Source organism: Crinia signifera, chromosome 4 (genome assembly GCF_055691185.1).
Source record: "Crinia signifera chromosome 4, ASM5569118v1, whole genome shotgun sequence".
NCBI classification, from domain to species: domain Eukaryota; kingdom Metazoa; phylum Chordata; class Amphibia; order Anura; family Myobatrachidae; genus Crinia; species Crinia signifera.
The window spans coordinates 296,061,203-296,081,739 of record NC_139220.1 but is presented as its reverse complement, the minus strand read 5'-3'; the positions used below and the strand labels follow the sequence as shown (position 1 = coordinate 296,081,739).

The window sequence follows — 20,537 nt, the reverse complement described above, 5'->3', positions numbered from 1 at the left end:
CCCTGTGACATCCCTGTGCCAGAGACCTGCGGCGGCAGAGTGTGGATAGGTGTCCTCCTGCGTGAGGCCTGTGGTCTGCTGTACCTCCGCTAGGCCCTTCGGTGGTGTCGCGTCTCCAGAGCTCTCCTGCTGTGTCCCCTGTTTCTCCGGTCCTGTCCTGCATACTCCGCTGGTGGATGTTATTGGCGCCGCTGCTCCCGCTGGCGGGGCGCTGTGTAAAGATCCTGTGACCCTTAATGCTTCTATATCTGTGCATACTATGGACATTCATTTTCCTGTGGATTCGTCCATATTAGTTATTTTTTGCTGCTCCAAACTTGAATCCTTTAATGATGATGAGATTCCTGTGAAGACCTCTTCTCTCTCCGCCTGATAAGGATGCTGCTACTCAGGCCTTTAGCGGAACTTCTGCCATGCCTATATCTTTGAAAGACTTCGACAATTGGCCGGATTAAGGATAATGATGTGCAGCGTTTCTGTTTATGGGCTGCCCTGCCTATTTCCAGTTTTATGTTTTTGAGATATATTTGTATATCCTGATACTACATTTATATGTGTTTATTGTACTTGGAACTTGTTCGGTCTCATACGCACCACTCCTGTGTTTATTTTGCCATTATTATTATTTTTTTTTTTTTGTATAATATCTCAAACTTAGATTACGCTCCTGTTCTTTATTGAGATGGTTAGGCTTGTTTTATTGAAAATTACAAGTCCATTGCCCCAGTCTGTCCATACTGATATTATCCTTCAAGTTGGGTAGGGGGGTTAGAAGGGTTAACTAGGTTGGTATAGATTAGCTACGATATTGGTATTTATATCCTGATAGGTTTGCGGCTATCCTATTGCTCTAGCTAAAGACCACTGGTTATTACCTTCTGTTTTTGGGAGGGAGGGGATTTCTAGATTAGTGTAATTTAGATATATTATAGTTTATAGGGTAAGGGTTATTGGTTCCGGGGCTCCAGGTATGTTTAGGTTGGGGATAGGTTATACAGGGTGTGGGGTTTTGAGGTAGGGTTGCTTTGGGATTTATTTTTGATTTTACTCTAGGCGGTTGGGCGTAAGTTATTTTCTTTTAAATTAACCTGACTACTGCAAACATTACTTCCAGTGTTTCCTATCAAATGGGAATTTACTTTTTATCTTAGTATACAAGTACCATTACCCTGAACTACATATTATATTACTCCTGTCTGGTCTTCACCGAATGGCGCCTTCGGGGACCACAATACTTTACTTGATACTTAAGGAGCCCATACATGCTCCGTTGTGTATGGCTCCGTTCTGTTCTATGCGATGCGCGCACCCGCGCATCACATAGTACGGTACAAAAAGTATGTGCTGCACATACTTTTTGTACTAGGTACACATCGGATCGGATCGCAGTGCATGCACACTGCATGCACTAGGGATGCGATCCGACACGATGTGTGCGGTTTCAGCACAGAACGGATCCGTTAAACGGACCGTGTATGGGGGCTTTATAGATACTTTATGCTTATTTGTTATAAATACTGTACCCTGCTCATTTTTACTTGACTATTTATATCGGTTTAATTTGCTTGTGTCTGTTTGCAATTACACCTTGTTGCCTTAACTGCCCTTTATATGTTTGGGGTGTTGTTATTTTGATTTTGTGCGCAAAAACTTCAATAAAAATGATTGAATTTAAAAAAGGTTAATGTTCATATTCCTATTGCCTTTTTCTATGTCAGATCAAGAAAGATGACCAAAAAAGCTAAGCATAGCAGAAGCTACACCACAACACGTACTGGGTGCAAAGAATAATTATTCACCTAAAAAGGTGGGAAAGTGGACACGACGACACTTAAAATACATAAAGGGACCATATTGTTAAATGATTATATAAAGGCAGTGCATAATATTAAATAAGTACAATATTAGGAGGAACATATTATGTAACAAGGCTTAGATTTATAGTAATTGTAGTACTGATGGGGCTGATTGGCCTTGATTCGCTGCTCCATGTGGGAAACCAATATGTATCTTTTTTTCTCTTTCTCTAATTCCCATGATAAATGTCCATTCCTAATAAGCTCAGAAACATAAACTTTATTTTAAAAATGTAACAAAAGGGCAAAGCTCCTAATCTTAAATCTCCCCATCATCATCGTCATTCCTACTCAGTAAATAACGTATACAGGTTTTGATACTTGTGTATTATCATGGCGCCCACTTCACATACGTACGGCACCATAGTGAAATCGCATCTTATATTCACTTACAAAGGCATACAGAGATACGTTATTTGCGTATTCAGTATTCCTGCTCCCTGTCAGAATCGCTCTGAGGTGAATCTGTGACAGGATAGCAGCATCACTCAGAGCTCCAGGAGATAATTATTAAATGATGGGAGAATCAGCTGTGCCTAATATGTTCACCCTCCCTAACACGGAGGAGGAGGCTATCCGGTTCCTTCAGGAGCATCGTCTTCTGCCGCAGAAGCGGAATTGCAAAAACGGCCACCCCATGCATTTGGCACTGAAAGAATCTATGTGCCATATTAAAGTGTGCTGAAATAAGGTTAGCCTAAGAGAGGGGACCTTTTTTTCATGCTGCCGTCTCCCATTTCTCACTGTGGTGAGATTCATCTATTTTTGGGCACAAGAGCTCACATCTATAAATTTTTGTGAACATGAGCTGCACATGTCAAATAAGTTGTGAAGTACAATGGATGGATGCGGCAGGCCTGTACCGCAGCGCCGCATTGTTGGACCTGGACAAATCGTCGAGGTTGACAAGACCCTTTACGTCAGGCATGTCCAAACTATGGCCCTCCAGCTGTTGTGAAACTACACATCCCAGCATGCCTTGCAATAGTTTTAGCATTCCCTAAAAGCAAAACTGTGGCAAGGCATGATGGGACTTGTAGTTTCACAACAGCTGGAGGGACATAGTTTGGACATGCCTGCTTTATGTGAAAAGGAAATATAATGTTGGGCGTGTTTTGCCCCAGCAATGGGTTTTTGGAGTGATCTCCAGAGAAACTGGCCTCTGTTTCTTTGTCCAAGTGCCAAAACGTGATGCCAGTACGCTGATGTCTGTCATTAATGACAATATAGAGCCGGGCACAACAATATACTTGGATTGTTGGCGAGGATACAGTTCTGAACAATTGGAGCAGGCAGGGTAAACGCACGCCCGCGTAAATCATAGATACCACTTCATAGACCCCGATACAGGTGTCCACACTCAGACAATCGAACGGCTTTGGGGTGCCTGCAAATGGTGGAACAAGCGCCAACGGGGGACTGCATGGCACCATTTGCAGTCTTACTTGGAGGAGTTCCTGTGGCGGAAGTGTTTGTCAGGAGAGAAGCCATTTTACTGGATCCTGAATGCACTCACACTGCTGTAATTGGCAGATTGACTGTTTTCATTAATGTCTTCTTTTTACAAGTTTATAATTGTTCTTGTTCTTCTTAATTAATTTGTAATCATTCAAAATATTTGTTCTGAGTATTGTCATGATTTCTTTCATTATTACCATTCTTCATTTTTCATCATTATTATTCTTCTTACAAGTTTTTAATTGTATTGTCATTATTTCTTCCATTATAGTGTGGCGAGCGCAGCGAGCCCCGTGGATTACTTTACATGTATTCCACGTCCCCTCACGGGGGTCGCTACACTCACCACGCTTTGGGCTCGGTGGCTCGCTCCGCTCGCCACACTATATAAAATCAACTCCACGCTGACGTGGATAGAGGGGGTATGAAAAGGTCGGAGGACGCGTTCCGCCACCCTCTCGGGGCTCGCTGCACTTGCCATGCTTTGGGCAGACGTGAATACTGGGGGTGACGCAAAACAATGGCAGAGGTGCTTGCATCACATGTCATAATAAGCACCCATCACATCTCATAGCGTGGGTGCTTATACAATGAAATATCGCATCGCATTTGGGGAGTTATTCAGGTTTTCGCAAGGCTGCAAATTCGCAGCCTTGCGAGTCCACCAAACCCCGCCCGGCGAACACACGCCCCCCGCCGCCCCAGCAAAGTGCGGCTTCGCCCGCACAGCAGCGAATGGATGTTTTGCATAAACATCCATTGGCTTTGCTGGGGTGTTCGCCCACATCATTCGATGGTCACCGACCATCGAATGATGTTTAGCGTGCACGCTTATATAAGTGACTATTGAGTTACTTACATTTGCGTGCACGCTGGCGTGATATGGGCGGGCAGCTGACATCCGGTGATGTCAGCTACCCGGCCAACACACCCGCGTCACTGCCTCATTACCATGAGAACGCCCAGCGTTCTCATGGGAACGCCCATGGAACGCTGGGCGTTCCCATATGGTGATGGGGCAGCCCGGCGACCCCCGCCCATCTCCGCCCCCCCCTCGCTGCCATGGGTGCACGCACCATATACCTGCACATGCGCAGATACCCATCTGCGAATGCACGCAGATCTGAATAAGGCCCTTGGTGCCATGCGATCCTATGCGATATTTCCTTGTATAAGCACTCCTGTGACATTAACATGGATATCGCAACGCATCGCATCGCACGCATTGCACAGCAATGTGATTTTCCTATGCAGAATAGCCCACTAAGCTGTTTGCTTAGTGGGCGCCATGATAATACACAGGTACCCAGGTTTTTTCTATTATGAAATTCAAAATTTTATAAACTTTCCAGTATTGTATCTAAACTTGTGATATGGTCAGGATCTTGAAGGTAAGTAATGGCCTTGGGGATAGGAGGGTCAGGATGCGGGGCTGGGGGGGGTTAGGGTTAGGCTACAGGGTGGTAGGGTTAGGCTGTGGGTAGTGACAGTTAGGGTTAGGTTACAGGAGTGCTGGTTATGGGTAGGATTAGAGATTAGAGAAAAAAAAATATCCATCAGGATTCCGCTGCCTGTATTCTGACTGCTGAGATACAGACTTTTGGGGTTTATTACCTAACTTTTAAACATCAATGGGTCATTTTCCAAATGTAGGAACCAAGTGGAGTCCTTGATGATTGGCTGCAGGTAGAAGGAACATTCAGGAGATGTAACCACACAGCGGTTTCTCACACATCCTCACAGTTGGCAGAATTTTTGGCAGTGCACTGTATGATATTTTAATCATTGGAAGATCGCTCTCCCTTTTCTATTCTATTACTCTTTTATGATTTTTTTTTCTTTCTTTTTTTGGGGGAGGGGGGAGGGAGTCAGTGATCTATGCAGTGCAATACTAATACATAATATATAGCAAAAATGCAAATATCAACAAAAGCATGATGTTGGTGTGATCAGGATCCTTCTTATATCCCCGGTTGGGTCCTGGTGAGTCAGGTTCAGGTTCTGGAAATAGATGATCAAGAGTCAGATTCTGCATAAGAAATGTTTGACGTAAAAATCATGGTGACAATAATACTATCTATCTATCTATCTATCTATCTATCTATCTATCTATCTATCTATCTATCTATCTATCTATCCTGTTTGATCATTGTCTTATATTTTCGAATTCATTATTTACTGCTTTCACTGCATACTTGCCTACCCCCATGTTAGCTGCAGGAGGCTCACGTTTTTTGGCAAAGTCCCCAACAGCCCCAGAAGAGTAGGCAGCTCTCCTGCATCCTGCCCGCTTGCTAGTGAAGGAGGCAGGATGGTGTGATATGTATTAGAAATCATGGGGGTCGTGAAGGGGTGGGATGAAATTATAAATTGTGTCCTTTGGCTCCGCTTCCCCATGGTGGACCTGTAAATCACAGGTGTTTCTCTGTGTTGGGGGTGAGGCCTAGAGACAAGACAGTTTGGCCTCACCCCCCAAGACTGGTTTGAACTGTCTCATCTCGGGACTTCTCCCAGAGAGGACACTAAGGACATAGGCAAGTACAAGTAACAAGGATGGTGGTTTGTAGTAGGATAAAAGAAGAACAGGTTCCTTTATAACCATTTGGAGTAGCCGAACAAAAGTGATCATCTTAAGGGGCCACACATGGGAGATGCTGAAGTCTTCAGCCGTGAACTTAACCAAATTTGATAAATGAGGTAACAATTTAAAGATTAAGTATGAAGGGAGAAAAAGGGAAAGTCATTTTCACATGGGCCACCTAATAGGTTTTATTTATTTTTCCTTCAATTTTAGACATACCTAAGGAGGAGCCCTTCCCTCTTATTATAGAAAAGGGGTCCAGGTCTCTGGGAGAATGGATGTATCAGGGCTTGTGTATAGAGGCCTCTACTGTGATCCCCACTGCTAGCTGCTCCTGAGATCTGGAAGATAAGCAGCCTTTGGAAGGCCCTAACGCTTAGTCCCAAGCTGCGGCTTTGAAAACAGGGATATGGCACCGGCGACCGGTTGTTGAGCAAGTTACGGTAAAGATTATCTAAAATCTATCTGAAATCTAAAGGTCCATACACACTGGGAAGTTTTGCCAAGCATGTATGGACAATGTTGATGGGGAAAATCGCTGGGCTGAAAATAGCTCGGTGGATACACACTGAACAATTTTAGCCATTCTGAGCGATTTTCCCGAGGGTGGAAGGCTTTCCATAGCAAGAAGCTATGAAAAGCCCTCCACCCCATTGCTCATCTGCTGGTAATACCAGCAGATGAGCGGTGGGGCCAGCGATGATGTGGGTGTGTGCGCAACAGCGATCATCGATACCCTGTACACACTGGGCAGTTTTTGACCTGAAAGCAGCTTAAAAGACAATACTGAGCTGCTTACAGCTCAAAATCGACCAGTGTGTATGGGCCTTAAAACTGTTATTACGGTTCTATTGTTTCCTCATGTTATGCAATGCATGGGGACATGCATAATTCAAGTGGGCAAGTATGTGGTACCCCAACACCATAATTAACAATGATTTGAAAACAAACAGTACAATGTGCAGAGGGGGAGAATGTAATATTTCAAATGGTACCGCATTTATCGACTCTGTTTTAGGTGTCAGTTGGGGAGGGACAGAGACTTCACAGTGGACTGGAATTGTGGTAGTGTAGCAGTGCTGCTAGTCTTATAAGCGCGTAGAATCCCCCAAGTTTTTCATACACTGATCGGATACAATGCAGCAGAAAAGTTGAGCGGGTAAACGGAGCATTGTCAATTTTTAAATTTGATTTGTACACATTGTGCAATTGCAAATGATCAATTTATAAATTTTGGTAATAGGTAATAAGGGCTAAAAAGGGAGCGTCACGAAAAATCACCTTTTAGAAATAATATATATTTTGAGGTTTATACTAGTTGAGCATAAAAGTTTGATGGTTTTAGGACAGTGGTTTCCTGAATTAATCTTGCAGGAGAGTAGGCATGTATGATTTGTACCATAGGGGTGTTGTATACACAGTATATACAGGAGAGCATTTTCTTACAATTTTTAAATATGTGACGCATTTCATGTCTTTCAAGGGAGAACACCAACACTGTAATGTCTACCAGACAATGTCCACACAGTAGTCATTTATTTGAAACATTCGCATTCTCTTGTCAATATTTGTTCTGACATTCTAACTGTCGCAGAATCCTACCTAACCTGTTTATCAACACTTCATTAAACAGAAGGGCACAGTGTGTATGTGTCCCAGATTCCAGTATAATGGATACAATGCCACATTCATACACAAATGTTATTATCCGGAAACAGTTGTTATAATTATTCCTTCATGATGTGCTGTATTAAAGCCAACATCAGTGTTATACTAATCTACTGAAGCCAGTGTGGTCAATGAACAAGCCTCTGATCATTGATGCTCTGCTCAGCTGGTGATCACTGCTGGTGCGATTAGACCTCTGGTGCAGAAGGTCTCGCTTCTCCGACAGCTAAAGCTGGGAAGTATGTAGTATGCACATACTATTTTCCATGCAAATATTCATCCAACCATCACATCACATGTGTTCATTGCTAAATAAACACCAGGATGTTTCTGAGTTTTCAGTATGCGCTTTCAGGAATCCAATGACAAAATAAAATATGGAGTGGAAAGGGAAAACCTGAGTGACCGATTGATTCTCTCCCATTATATCAGAGCTATAGATAGGTATGTACTGTTTAGAAGGAGAACCAGCTATAGGCTTAGGTAAAAGCAATATAAGGGTTCCGTATGTACCATACTGTACTTACTTTGAACATGCAGCTTTTGTGGCTTGCTTTGGGTTTTAAAAAGAGCTTCACATATGAACTCTGTGTCTTGCATGGATTCGGTGACATTCAGCGTACAGGTGATATTTGGATAAGGTCCATTGCCTGGAACACATTGTGTAAAATTGGCATTGCCACTTATCACTAATTGTACATTCGTTCGGTCAGCGATTTGCAGTGCGCAGGTGATATTTGTTTCATAACCTTCCTTTATATTGTCCTGAAAATGTATAGTGGGAATTGGCAGTAATCCTGGGGAGAGAAAGAGTCCATTAGAACAATCAATGAGTTGACATTACAGTGACTTACATGTCACATCATTATTGCATAATTTCCTCATTGCCCTTGTCAGAAATGTCCTCCCATCGCCCTTAGTGGTCAGCTAACTCTATCGCCAAGCTAAGAGATCAGATAACATGGGCCCCAGGGCTCCTCGGCTTCCTAGGCAAAACTTCAACCTACTGCCCCTCACTGCCAACAATACCCAGACCCTCAAGTGCAGGTGGCATCTCCTTTCTCGCTGCGTGTTGCAGCAATCTATCGCCCACCTGGGCAACCAACACGATTTCTGGAATTTTTCTGCCTGGCTCCTCTGACAAACAACCATATTTCCAAACTCTCATTTCTGCTCAAGCTTCTAACCCAAAATGTATTTTTAATACATTTAAATCCCTTCTCAACCCTCCCTCACCCAAGCCACCAGCCACTATCCATGCACAAGATCTTGCTTCCTACTTCAGGGATAAGGTTGACAGGATCAGAGATGAAGTGTTATCCTCCAACTCAGCTGGTGATCTGCTCAATTCCATACCTGAGCCCTCTAACGCATTTACTTCATTTGATCCCATGAATGAAGATTAAGTATTCCTCCCACTCTACTACCTTTCCTCTTGACCCTATACCCTCGCAAATAAGTAAATCTCTGTCTCCTGTGCTCATCCCAATCTTAACTAAAATCTGTAACCTCTCTTTCTCTACTGGTGTCTTTCCTTCATTGTTCAAACACGCTGTTATTACTCCAATTCTGAAAAAAACAGAATTCTGATCCAAGCTCTCTCTCAAACTACCGTCCCATTTCGCAACTTCCATTGATGTGACATAAGGTATGTGTGGAGCTCAGGGGGCGTTGGTGCAGATTTTTGCGAGGCACTCAGCCATTCTGGGATTGCTAGCATTAGTGGCGGCTCCAGAGGAGGGGCTGCAGCAAAGTTCAAAATTCAATAGGGAGACACACCAACTGCCACCAACTGTCATCCTAAGCTGACTCTGTGGCAGTTGGTTTGTCTCCCTTATTTCCCCACCCCCTGGAGCCGCAACTGGTTGGCATGTATGGATCACATCAACATACCAGCTCGGAACCCTGCCTACATAAAATGCCTGGTTACAACCTAATTACATTCTTTCCGTCACTAGTGATGACATGCCTGAGGTTTGTGTGAGCATGCGCAGCATAAAAACTGTAACTAACATATGCTCCACAAACTAACTCTCCTTTCATCCCTTTATCCACTTAGCAAAAATCTGAAAATTCTGCTCTGCTTTCAGTCCTGGGCCTTGGAAAGCTGCCAGAGGTACGAACTCATTGCAGCCAGTTATAACAAAGGGAGGAAGACGCCAGCAATACACACAGCACAGCGATGCTGCAGGATTCTGTGCAGAAACGAAACTGTTAGCAACTTATCAGCAAGCACAAGACACCGGCCTCTGTCTTCATGCCAATAACCCTTAATGAGCTTATGCTATGCCAGCATTTAACCCATTACATTACATATTCCACATATCACACACAGTTGTGGGGTGTATCTATAGCTATGTTGAAGAAAGGAGGGGTACGAAATCTTGACAGTCACAGGGCAGTATTCAATGCCGCCAGCGAGGGAGTTTGTGCAGCGAGGATGGCTTATTTTTGGCGAGGATCACCGTAAACAAGCCATCCTCGTTGTCGAACCCCCTCGCTGGCCCCTCGCTGTATTCAGTGTTTCTGGGAAATCCTTGGGGAACGTTGAGAATTCCCCTAAACAGCAAGGTTCACCATGAATGCAGCGAGCCCGCTGCATTTTGAGACGAGCCCCGCCGTTTCGACCTCTCTGAAAAGAACCAGGGAGGTGGAAATGGCGAGTGAACTGGGAAGTTGAATACGGACAGCAAGCTATCATATCTGGCCTCAAGGGCATTGAATATACAGTACCCCATAATGTTGATATTCATCGTGTAAGGCATGACTATGTTGACTTGGTCTTAATGTCGACTTTGACCATGTTGATATTCATCATGCAGACGGATATTAGAATGTCAACATTTTGTCCTGGTGGTCCAGCAGTGATGAACATTGTCTTAGCGGCATCAGCGGCACCTTCCAAGTCCTGGCAGACATGTGACTGACACTTTCGGGTGAGAGCTGCGTCCTCCAGCATTACAGTTAGTATATTTCCCCTACACAACTGTAATCAATAACCCTAACCCTTATCCACATTCTAGTGCCTAGTCCTTACATCCCAATAGCCCAACCCTAACATTCCTCTGCAACCTAACCCTATCCCTCCTGCCCACAGCCTAACCCTAATGCCATCATTCTGACAATGTCAATATTTCACCTATCAACATTCTGACAAAGTTACCATCATAACATGGAGGGAGTATTCAACAAGAGGACTACTGCAGGAAATCAGAGACCTCTCCTGCTGTCCTCTAACCTATTACTGCAGCCTCCATACCCTGCTATAGGAGCTACACAGTGACTTATGTAACAGCAGATAAACAGCGATACTTCCTGTCATTATGTATTACCATACCCAGTACGCAGCAACGGCAGCTGCCACGTCAGCGAGGCTTCACAAATACCCACCTGGGTCAGTGCCCCAAATGTGCATGTGGCTTTTACACTGATTATTGGTACCCCAGCTGGTGAGGGTGAGGAAACCCCTTAATATCTGCTGGAGCTCCAAGAGGAAGCCCAGAATAATAAATGACACCTAAACTGTGTTCTGTATTCATATGCGGCAATAATGGATGAAACCAATGACCTAAAACTGAGTTATAGTTTCCATAGTTATTTTCCATTTTCAGATCATAAGTTAGTTTGGAAAAAAACTCAGATGATACAATAAAGTACACATGAGATCATTGTATTGCCTCCATAATAAGTAACCTATAGTACTAGTGCCCACAGTGTATAATAAGTAGCCACAGTAGTAGTGCCCACAGTGTATAATAAGTATCTGCAGTAGTAGTGCCCACAGTGTATAATAAGTATCCGCAGTAGTAGTGCCCACAGTGTATAATAAGTATCTGCAGTAGTAGTGCCCACAGTGTATAATAAGTATCTTCAGTAGTAGTGCCCACAGTGTATAATAAGTATCTGCAGTAGTAGTGCCTACAGTGTACAAGTAGCCACAGTAGTAGTGTCTACAGTGTATAAGTAGCCACAGTAGTAGTGCCCACAGTGTATAATAGGTAGACACGGTAGTAGTGCTCACAGTGTATAAGTAGCCGCAGTAGTAGTGCCCACAGTGTATAAGTAGCCGCAGTAGTAGTGCCCACAGTGTATAATAGGTAGACACGGTAGTAGTGCCCACAGTGTATAAGTAGCCGCAGTAGTAGTGCCCACAGTGTATAATCGGTAGCCAAGGTAGTAGTGCCCACAGTGTACAAGTAGCCGCAGTAGTAGTGCCCCTCAGTAAATAACACAGCCCCCTGGTATAAAGCAATACAATAGTAATGCCCCATCCCTACTTTAATCCTGGCTCTTGGCTGGGCTGCTGCCCCAAATAATATCTCATTGCTTTCAGTAACATTAAAAAGAAAACATAAATTCCACCGATCTGTGCGGGGAGACGAAACTGCAAGCAGTGAGCCCAAGACACCTGTCTGTAACCTTTATTTTATACCAGTGTTTTAAACATATTTATTTCTTTAACGCAATATTTTATCGCATTATAAACATCACGTTACATACAGGTGTGCCAGCTCAATTTATGGGTGCAGTAAATATATACAGCAGTAATTTCCATTCTCAGATCATAGTTGGGAATAAATATGGTTATATACTATGTAAACTTACCACATACTTGACGAACACAGAAAAGCAAGAGGCTGGCGAGCGCCCAGATTGGGGAGAGCTGCATTGGAGAGCGGCAGTGTGTATCTCTGGGCAGCAGAATGAGACTGTGTGAGGCTTCCTCACTCACTGCAAACTTTGTCACAACAAGAAAGAAGGAAGCTGATTGGTAAAAGATGTACAACGTGTTCTCCCGGGGAGAATGTCTCGCTGCTGGATGGAATAAAAAGGTACCAAAACCAACCAACCAAAATCTGCTTCTGTCATTTCAAAGACAGTGGGCGAGAAGTACTAAGTATTAAAAAGTGATAAAATGGAGAGTGATAAACCATTAGCCAATCAGCTCCTACCTGTCATTTTTCAAACACAGCCTGTAACATGGCAGGTAGGAGCTGATTGGCTGGTGGTTATCACTCTCCATTGTATCACTTAATAAGCTTAGTACAGATGGAGCGCCTCTCATATAGCCGGGTCCTGGCGATTATATCGCCAATCGGCCGCCATCAGGCAGAAGGGGGCGCGCATGCACGAGACGCCCGCGTGCCCCATTCCGTCACAGCCCACCGCCGCCTCCTGTTGCTTCCCTGCCGCTACCATGTGCCTTCCTGCACCCCCTATCCCTGCCTGTCTCCCTGAAGCAGAGATGGGCAGGGATTTTGCTCCCCCTCGCCGAGAGATGGGGACACTCATGCGTGTGAGACGCTCGCGTGTCCCCGTCACATGGAGCGCCTCTCCACCAGCTCTCACCAGCGGAGGGGATTTGGCGAGAGCTGGCGCTGGACAAGAGGCGCTCCATCTGTACATCTGGCCCCTTGTTAGATAAATGACAAAATCCGATTGGTTGCTTCTACACTTTATCTCTCTCTCTCTCCAAGCTAATACAAAAATGGGGGCAAATGCCGAATTTAGAGTAAATGCCCATTGCTGCTCCTATATTGTGTGCATATAACTAAGGGCCTGATTCAGGTTGGCTCGGTAAGCAGCGAAATTTGCTGCTTACCGAGTGCTGAAACACTGCCTGTCGCCGATCCCCTCGGTACCATGCCAGGGGGTGTGTATGAGAACGCAACCGACGGGAAGATAAATCATGTGATGCTCGCTGACCATCGAATGGTTTCTTTCCCTGTTGGGGATATTAGAGCGTCCTCTACCTGTTCCCAGCGGTGCACCTCACACTTACCTGATACCCGATGGTGTCCTCAGTCCTGCTGTCCCACGTCGCGCTGATTGTGATGTACTGTATCCTGCTGGTGTCTGCACGCTTCCACAGAGACTGAAGCACTTCCGGGTCCCGCTGATGTGCGTTCGCCGGGTGCTGGGGGTCACTGGAGTAACACGGGCTCAACTCCCGGTGGGGAGGAGACTGCTGTATACGGGAAAGTGGTGTCCAAAGAGCACACGGACCGTGTTCACCGCAGGAGGTGAAGCAGTGTGTGTTCTGACTCCAGCACCCCTCCGTGACTTTGGACTTAGGCTCTTGCAGCCACCACCTGCCTTTCCCGCATCCCTCCACGAGGGCCCCCTTCCCCACCCTATACACCCCACATGCTTGTATGGAATTAATACACCCATGTTATAAAGTGTAATAAACACCTATTTTATCCATATTATTCTGTCATACTTTCAGTGTTACAGGATACACCCATTCTACACTGGGCACACCATCCACGCTACCCCATCAGCAATGTGCTGATCTCAACTTAAAGCCTGAGCGCTGGTCATCTTTCTATTTTCAGTTTCCCCTGGGTTTGGACATACCAGACTTAGCAGCCGGCACCGAGGTAGAGCGCCCATCTCCCATTTTCCCCCATATGTCCTCCAATAGTGGTCGACCTATTGGCTGTTGGCCTAGACACTGTTGACCTAATAATCGACAGGCCTCTGTGCATAGACAGGCGTACATCCGACCATGCCCCTGTTATACAATGCTGATACTGCAGGGGGTGGGGCTACGGTGACTTGATTCAGCACAAAACGCACCATAAGGCTCCCTCGGACTGCCCACTTGCAAGTGGATGGCTGAGCAGCGCTAAGCCGCTGTGGGAGACTTGTCCACCTCTCCGGGGAGCTGGGAATGACACCCAACACCCGACTCCGAGTGCCCACTCAGAAGGTAGGGGAAGGTAGGCAACTATCAATCATGGCAACACCCCAGAACCCTGCCTACATGCAACCCCTGCTTACAGCCCAATTACACCCTTTCAGCCACTAGTAGTGACATGCCTGAGGTTTGTATGGTTGGATCCGAAGCATATACACAGTACGGAAACACGTAACATATAATCTGCAAACTGACTCTTCTCTAATCTCTCCATCAGCCTCATCATCCTTTTACCACTGAGCTACAATCGGAAAATTCTGCTCTGCTTTCGGTCCTGGGCCTTGGAAAGCTGCCAGAGATACGGAGTCATTGCAGCCACAATGGGAGGAAGATGTCAACAATACACACAGTACAGCGATGCTGCAGGGTTCTGTGCAGAAACTAAACTGTTAGCAACTTAGCAGCGAGCACAAGACACCGGCCTCTGTCTTCATGTCAATAATCGGTACTTGTGTATTATCAGGGCACCCATTACGTAGTTTACGTAGTGGTATATTGAGAATACCAATACATCACTATGCTGGCTACTAAAACTACATAAGTGGCTCTGGAGTCCTAAAAATACACAATGCTTAATTTCCCCAATATCCACGTCATACTCCCAGTATCCACGTTGGCATGGAGTTGATTTTATTAAGTGTGGCGAGCCTTCCATCTCCTACCGCCAGACACTACCTTATCACACATCATGACGTATACCGATAAGTACCGTGCATTCACTGTATCACCATGTTATACATATGAGTGTGATACTTCTGCTGCAGAACATCTTTTGCAGAACAGAGGGTACACAAAACAAAAGTACAACAGATTAATTTACAGAGATATTTAATTAAAATGCTAAGAAGATGCCTAGCACAGGGGCGCAGCATGAACTTTGCAAAACTAAAGGTTCAGAGATCTACACTACATGGAAGTTTACCATGGAGATCCGGCCACTGGAGGGCGGTACTGAGCCGCTGAGGAGACCAGAAAGCTGCAGCAGCTGCCATCGTATGGGACACCCAGTAACTTAACCAAGAGGGAGCAGGTGAGTACAACCCCTGTCCCCCATCCCCCTCCCCTGACTGGAGCCCACCGTGGATTAAGATCGAGTGGCGGCAGCCCCCCCACCCAGCCAATGTCAGGCGTCCACTGCCCCCCTGGGGCACTGACAGGGCTTGCACCAGCCCTGATGGAGATGCAGCTGAAGCGGGAAAAGATGTGGAAGATCACAATAGATCCAGGAGCAGATACTAACCCAGATGAGTTAGATCGAGCCATCAAGACTATAGGCTTAGCTGTGTACTTGCCTACTTTTGAAAACTAGTTTCAGGGAGATTATAGTTGGTAGTAGAATTGTGCACAGCGCCCCACTGAGGGGGCGTGTCATGCTCCTCCCAAAGGGCGTGTATAATGGAGAGATTGTGAATGTGGCACCTAGAAGCGTGGGTGTGTACTGCTACTTCTGAGAGGAATCTTTTAAAATGACTTATTTCCAATTGTAGATGAGCCCCAAAGCAGTCAGTAAGAGCTACTATACTTGGTAAAGTTCTGGGAAATGGTGCTGATGATTCAATGTAAATGTATCTATCTGTCATTCCTTTTCCCCCCAAAATGTAACAGTGTAATGTGGGCTAGGTGACATGAGGGAGATTGCTAGACTAATGAGGGAGATTGCTGCTATGTCAGGGAGTCTCCTGCTGCAGAATGCAGGAGGGGAGGTAACTATGGTGTACCAGTGTAATATGGGCTAGGTGACATGAGGGAGATTGCTAGATTAATGAGGAAGAGAGGGAGATTGCTGATATGTCAGGGAGTCTCCTGCAGAATGCAGGAGGGGAGGTAACTATGATGTAACAGTGTAATGTGGGCTAGGTGACATGAGGCAGATTGCTAGACTAATGAGGGAGATTGCTGCTATGTCAGGGAGTCTCCTGCAGAATGCAGGAGGGGAGGTAACTATGGTGTACCAGTGTAATATGGGCTAGGTGACATGAGGGAGATTGCTAGATTAATGAGGAAGAGAGAGAGATTGCTGATATGTCAGGGAGTCTCCTGCAGAATGCAGGAGGGGAGGTAACTATGAGCTGATGATATTGTGATTCATATAAGCTTTTATACCTTAAGCACTTGTATTACAGACTCAACATGAACCAATCAAATTAACAGGCCATATACATAGACCAATCAAATTAAAAAAACTAGAATAGTTATACACTCCTTATGAGGAATTTCCACACATTGGACCTTATTCTGGTTGATTCTCAAAGCTGCGAACCTTGCAGCTTTGCGAGTCCACCAAACGCCGCCTGCCGCCCGCATGGCTGCCCGCCCCCCTCGCACGCCGAGTCCTCGCCCGCATGTGAATGGATGTTTTGCATAAACAATCCATTCGCAGCTTGTGTGCAGGGATGAATTCATTCGATGGTTGCCGACCATTGAATGATTTCTACAGCGCTCGCAGATGTGGATGTAAGACACCTCTCTGGTGTCTCACATCTATGAGCGCCCTGTGCTGGAAGCGGGCAGCTGACATCCGCTGACGTCAGCTGCCCACCCCCCGCTCCCGTGTCACCAGCCTACTTCCATGGGAACTCCCAGCATGTTCATGGGGAAACCCATGAAATGCTGAGCGTTCCCATGGGCACAGCCCATCAACGCCACCCCACGCCCCCCACCCCACCCCCACTGCTAGGTGCGAACGGGACGCCGAAAAAGCAGTTTGCCGCACCCGCTCGCACCAAGCGTCTGCACATGAGCATAAATGCGCATGCACAGACTCTAAACATCGCTCCCCAATGCAAACGCGCAGGGGAGCGATCAAAAAAGAATAACCCCCATTATCTCAGCACCTTATGATTTATCTTCTGATATTAAAAATACAAACCTGCTGGAGCCTGACTTCCTATAAACAAAGAAAACCATTACTTTAATCATTCAGCTTCCAATAGCTATTCAGTAATCCATGTCATATCAAAATATACTTGACACTGACTCTACCACATAAATCAAAAAGGTTCTCATGTGCAAATAAGTAGACATGCAACAAAGGAAAAGGGTAAATTCACCTGGATTGGGTCAGGCGCTAGTACTCACCGTACCAGACGGGCGTCACTACACTTTTGAAGTATTTACTAAGAGGTGTTAGATAGAGTTAATTTAAACTGGTTGTTATCTCATGTCTAACATATTCATCCTCCCTTACACCATTTGCAGTTTGGATGTCCTGTTCATCCCCAAACTCATAAATGAGATTCAAATGTTGGGTACCTTCACTTTCTCCCTGAATCCCTTCTAGTATTTGGCACACCTGTTCTTCACCAAGGGCCCTTAACAAGGGCGTAACTACCATAGGTGCAAGGGGTGCAGCTGATATGGGGCCCACAGCTGAAGGGGGCCCATCATTACTATCTAAGTAATATGTTTTACATACATTTATCACCATCAGTTGCTAAATAAGGGGCCCTTACAAACTTTTGCTATGGGGCCTATGAATATCTAGTTATGTCCCTGGGGCCCCTTAAACTTTCACATGACTTGTACACCAACTGACCCTCCAGCCTCTCTCATTGCTCCTGAGCAACCTGTTTTTCCTCTTCATCATCAACCACTATTATGGTAATTTCTTCCTGCACCTTCAACTTTCTGAACCCTTTACCACACTGTTCACAATCCAACGTTCCACATGTGTCAATCAAATATATAAATCCTAGCACAACAATGGCAAACATGATATACTGCATTACCAGAGAAGGGTAAGGAAATACTGCTCCCCAACCATCCAAGAGGATCCCATCCACCACTGTGTAGAGTTCTTAGTTCTCATTGTAATCCACCAACTTTCTTGAAGTGTGCACCTATGTCGGCCCTTCTATCTTCAATGTACGTACAACATTCTTGTCCTACCACTGCACATGTACCACGTTCTGCTCCCAACAACTGATCCAGCGCCATTCTATTCTGTAGAGCAACTCTCTTAACCTGGGCAAGTTCTTCTGGTGTCTTATTGATAGAGATTACTACTAGTTCATCTACCATTTGATCCAAGAGTGTCAACACCTGGGATACCGTCCTTTCCGCTAAGTAAATAGTAGTCGAAGGATAAAGAGTCCCTGACATGCTCTCACCACCTGAGTATCGAAAAGATATATCTTACTTCTTGGTTTCCCTTTTACTATGGTGACCAATGTACTTTATACCTTAAATGTTGTCTTAAATCGTAATATCATTAAATGCATATAAATCATTCTTAAAGCGACAGTTTCTCTTATTCCTGTAATCATAAAGAAAAGCATTACTTGAATCATTCAGCTTCCAGTAGCTATTCAATAATCCATATTAATAATCATTGGGAAAGCATCAGCAAAGGGAATGTGGACAGCTGTGCAAAACGACATACAGATGGGGCAGGTCTTGGCTACCTATGGCGAGAGTTCCGCCAGCTGCCCGCCATCGCAATATATTTTAAATGCTTGGCGATTCGCCGTGGCGTCTCCGGATGAGTGCAATACCAGTGATCATCCACCAGATGTCACTTTTGAAAACCTCTTTGCGCATGCGTAAAATTTGTGCTGCAGCGCGTGCATGAAGCGCAGGAACTACAGTAAATAATTTATTGTCCCTGGCAAACCTAGTCAGCGCCTCTCTCACACTGCCAGCAGGAGCATGATCCCGTCTCTTTGAAGGAGAGGATCATGCTGACGCGGGCGGAGAAGCGCTGCATTTGTTTGACACGAAGGGGCGTCTCTGACGGACGCTCTTGCGACCCAGTTGCACAGACGTTCCAGTAATGAGACGCTTTTGTGTCTGAGTTGTTATTACGGCAGGGTACTACAGTAAAGTACTTTACTACTATTGTGCTGTGTCCAGCAAGCTGTACTGTTCTATAGATAGTGTACACACTAATAAATAAAATTGCATTGCATTGCGTACAGAATCATTACATTAAATTATACTGTACTGTATTGTACGTCTCATTGGTTTTTTTGATAGGTGCTGGCCTTTGGCTAGTACAGTATTGTAGTTTTAACACACATAAAAAATTGTGATGTAATGTACTGTACTGTATTTCAGGTCAAGTCGACCCCCTCCACAACTGGAAAGGGAGGAGGCGATTGACTTCAGCTGCATACACATTATGCACAGTACCAACAGTTCAAAATATTCAGCCTCGGCTACGTGAACATGAAGGTAAATGCTTGTATAGGATCATGAAACTACACAGCCCTTTTGCACGCTCCGATGTTCACGAGTGACTCATTTGCACGAGCGTCTCATTTCCTATGAGCGTCTCATCGCGCACGAGCGTCTCATACTGTAAGCGCGCTCCGTTAGGCGAATGGCGGGTTTCCATTGGCATATTGCAGTATACCACTCCGACTCTAGCTTGATGGAGCACTAGCCACCCAGTGGTGGCGGATTGTATTGCATGGCGTGCACCCACGGCGCAAGAAGAATATCGGAGCGCCAGAACCTCCGCCATGGCGGCCTGGCGGCCAAGATGGGACCTGCCCCATCTGTACGAGGACAGAGGTCTGATGAGAAGGATAATCTTGAGATGCATGCTATATGGGACACAATTGAGTGCCTGTAAAGACATGAAGGATTATATTGATAAGTTGTTGTCAAAAGCTCGGCAGTTGGCATCTGTGGGGGCACAGGAGCCATACTTTTTATTTAATGCGGCTAACACTCTGCTATTGTACTCTCCACCATTGTTGGATCTCAAGATCTTTAATTTCACAACCGTCTGAGTCTCTACTGTGCACTACATTGCCGTGTGCTCAACGTGACGTTGTTACAAGGGAAGAGCATGCTGTATCCAGCATCAGGAAGCAGGAACAGAGACGGTGAGGGGTGATAGGCTGGGACCGGCAGCTGGATGGACGGAAGAGCAGGTGCGGTGGCTGGACAGACACTGATAATTACCACGCATTCACTGTATCATCCTGTTATACATGTGAGTTGCGGCTGCTGCAGAACATCTTCATCATTAACTACTGTTGTCTTTGTATTCTAATAAACCAGCATTATGGTTAACTATCAAACTGTGTGGAATAACATAACTATCAAACACTGCAACACTCTGCCAACACTGCCCTCTTTGCAAAGACAGGTGTACGCCCTACTTTGCAGACATGTTGAGGGTTTGTGGGCCACTCCTCCATTGCAGAACACTTCCAGCTCACTAATACTGTATTCTTGGGTCATTACTGGTGGACTGCCCTCTGCAATACACAGCACAGCTGTTTCTTTGGCTTCCATTCTGGAGACTGAGCGGGCCATGGCA

At 45.4% G+C, this 20,537-nt stretch overlaps 1 long non-coding RNA gene across 1 annotated transcript; it reads right to left on the bottom strand.

Annotated features, from left to right (window-relative positions):
• Positions 1-1,852: 1,852 nt before the first annotated feature.
• On the bottom strand, positions 1,853-12,324 carry LOC146075652 (uncharacterized). Its single transcript, XR_014473608.1, has 3 exons — positions 12,169-12,324; positions 8,091-8,360; positions 1,853-5,315 (listed from the first exon to the last, which is right to left on the bottom strand). It is a non-coding gene; the product is annotated as an uncharacterized LOC146075652 (long non-coding RNA).
• Between the last annotated feature and the right edge of the window lie 8,213 nt (positions 12,325-20,537).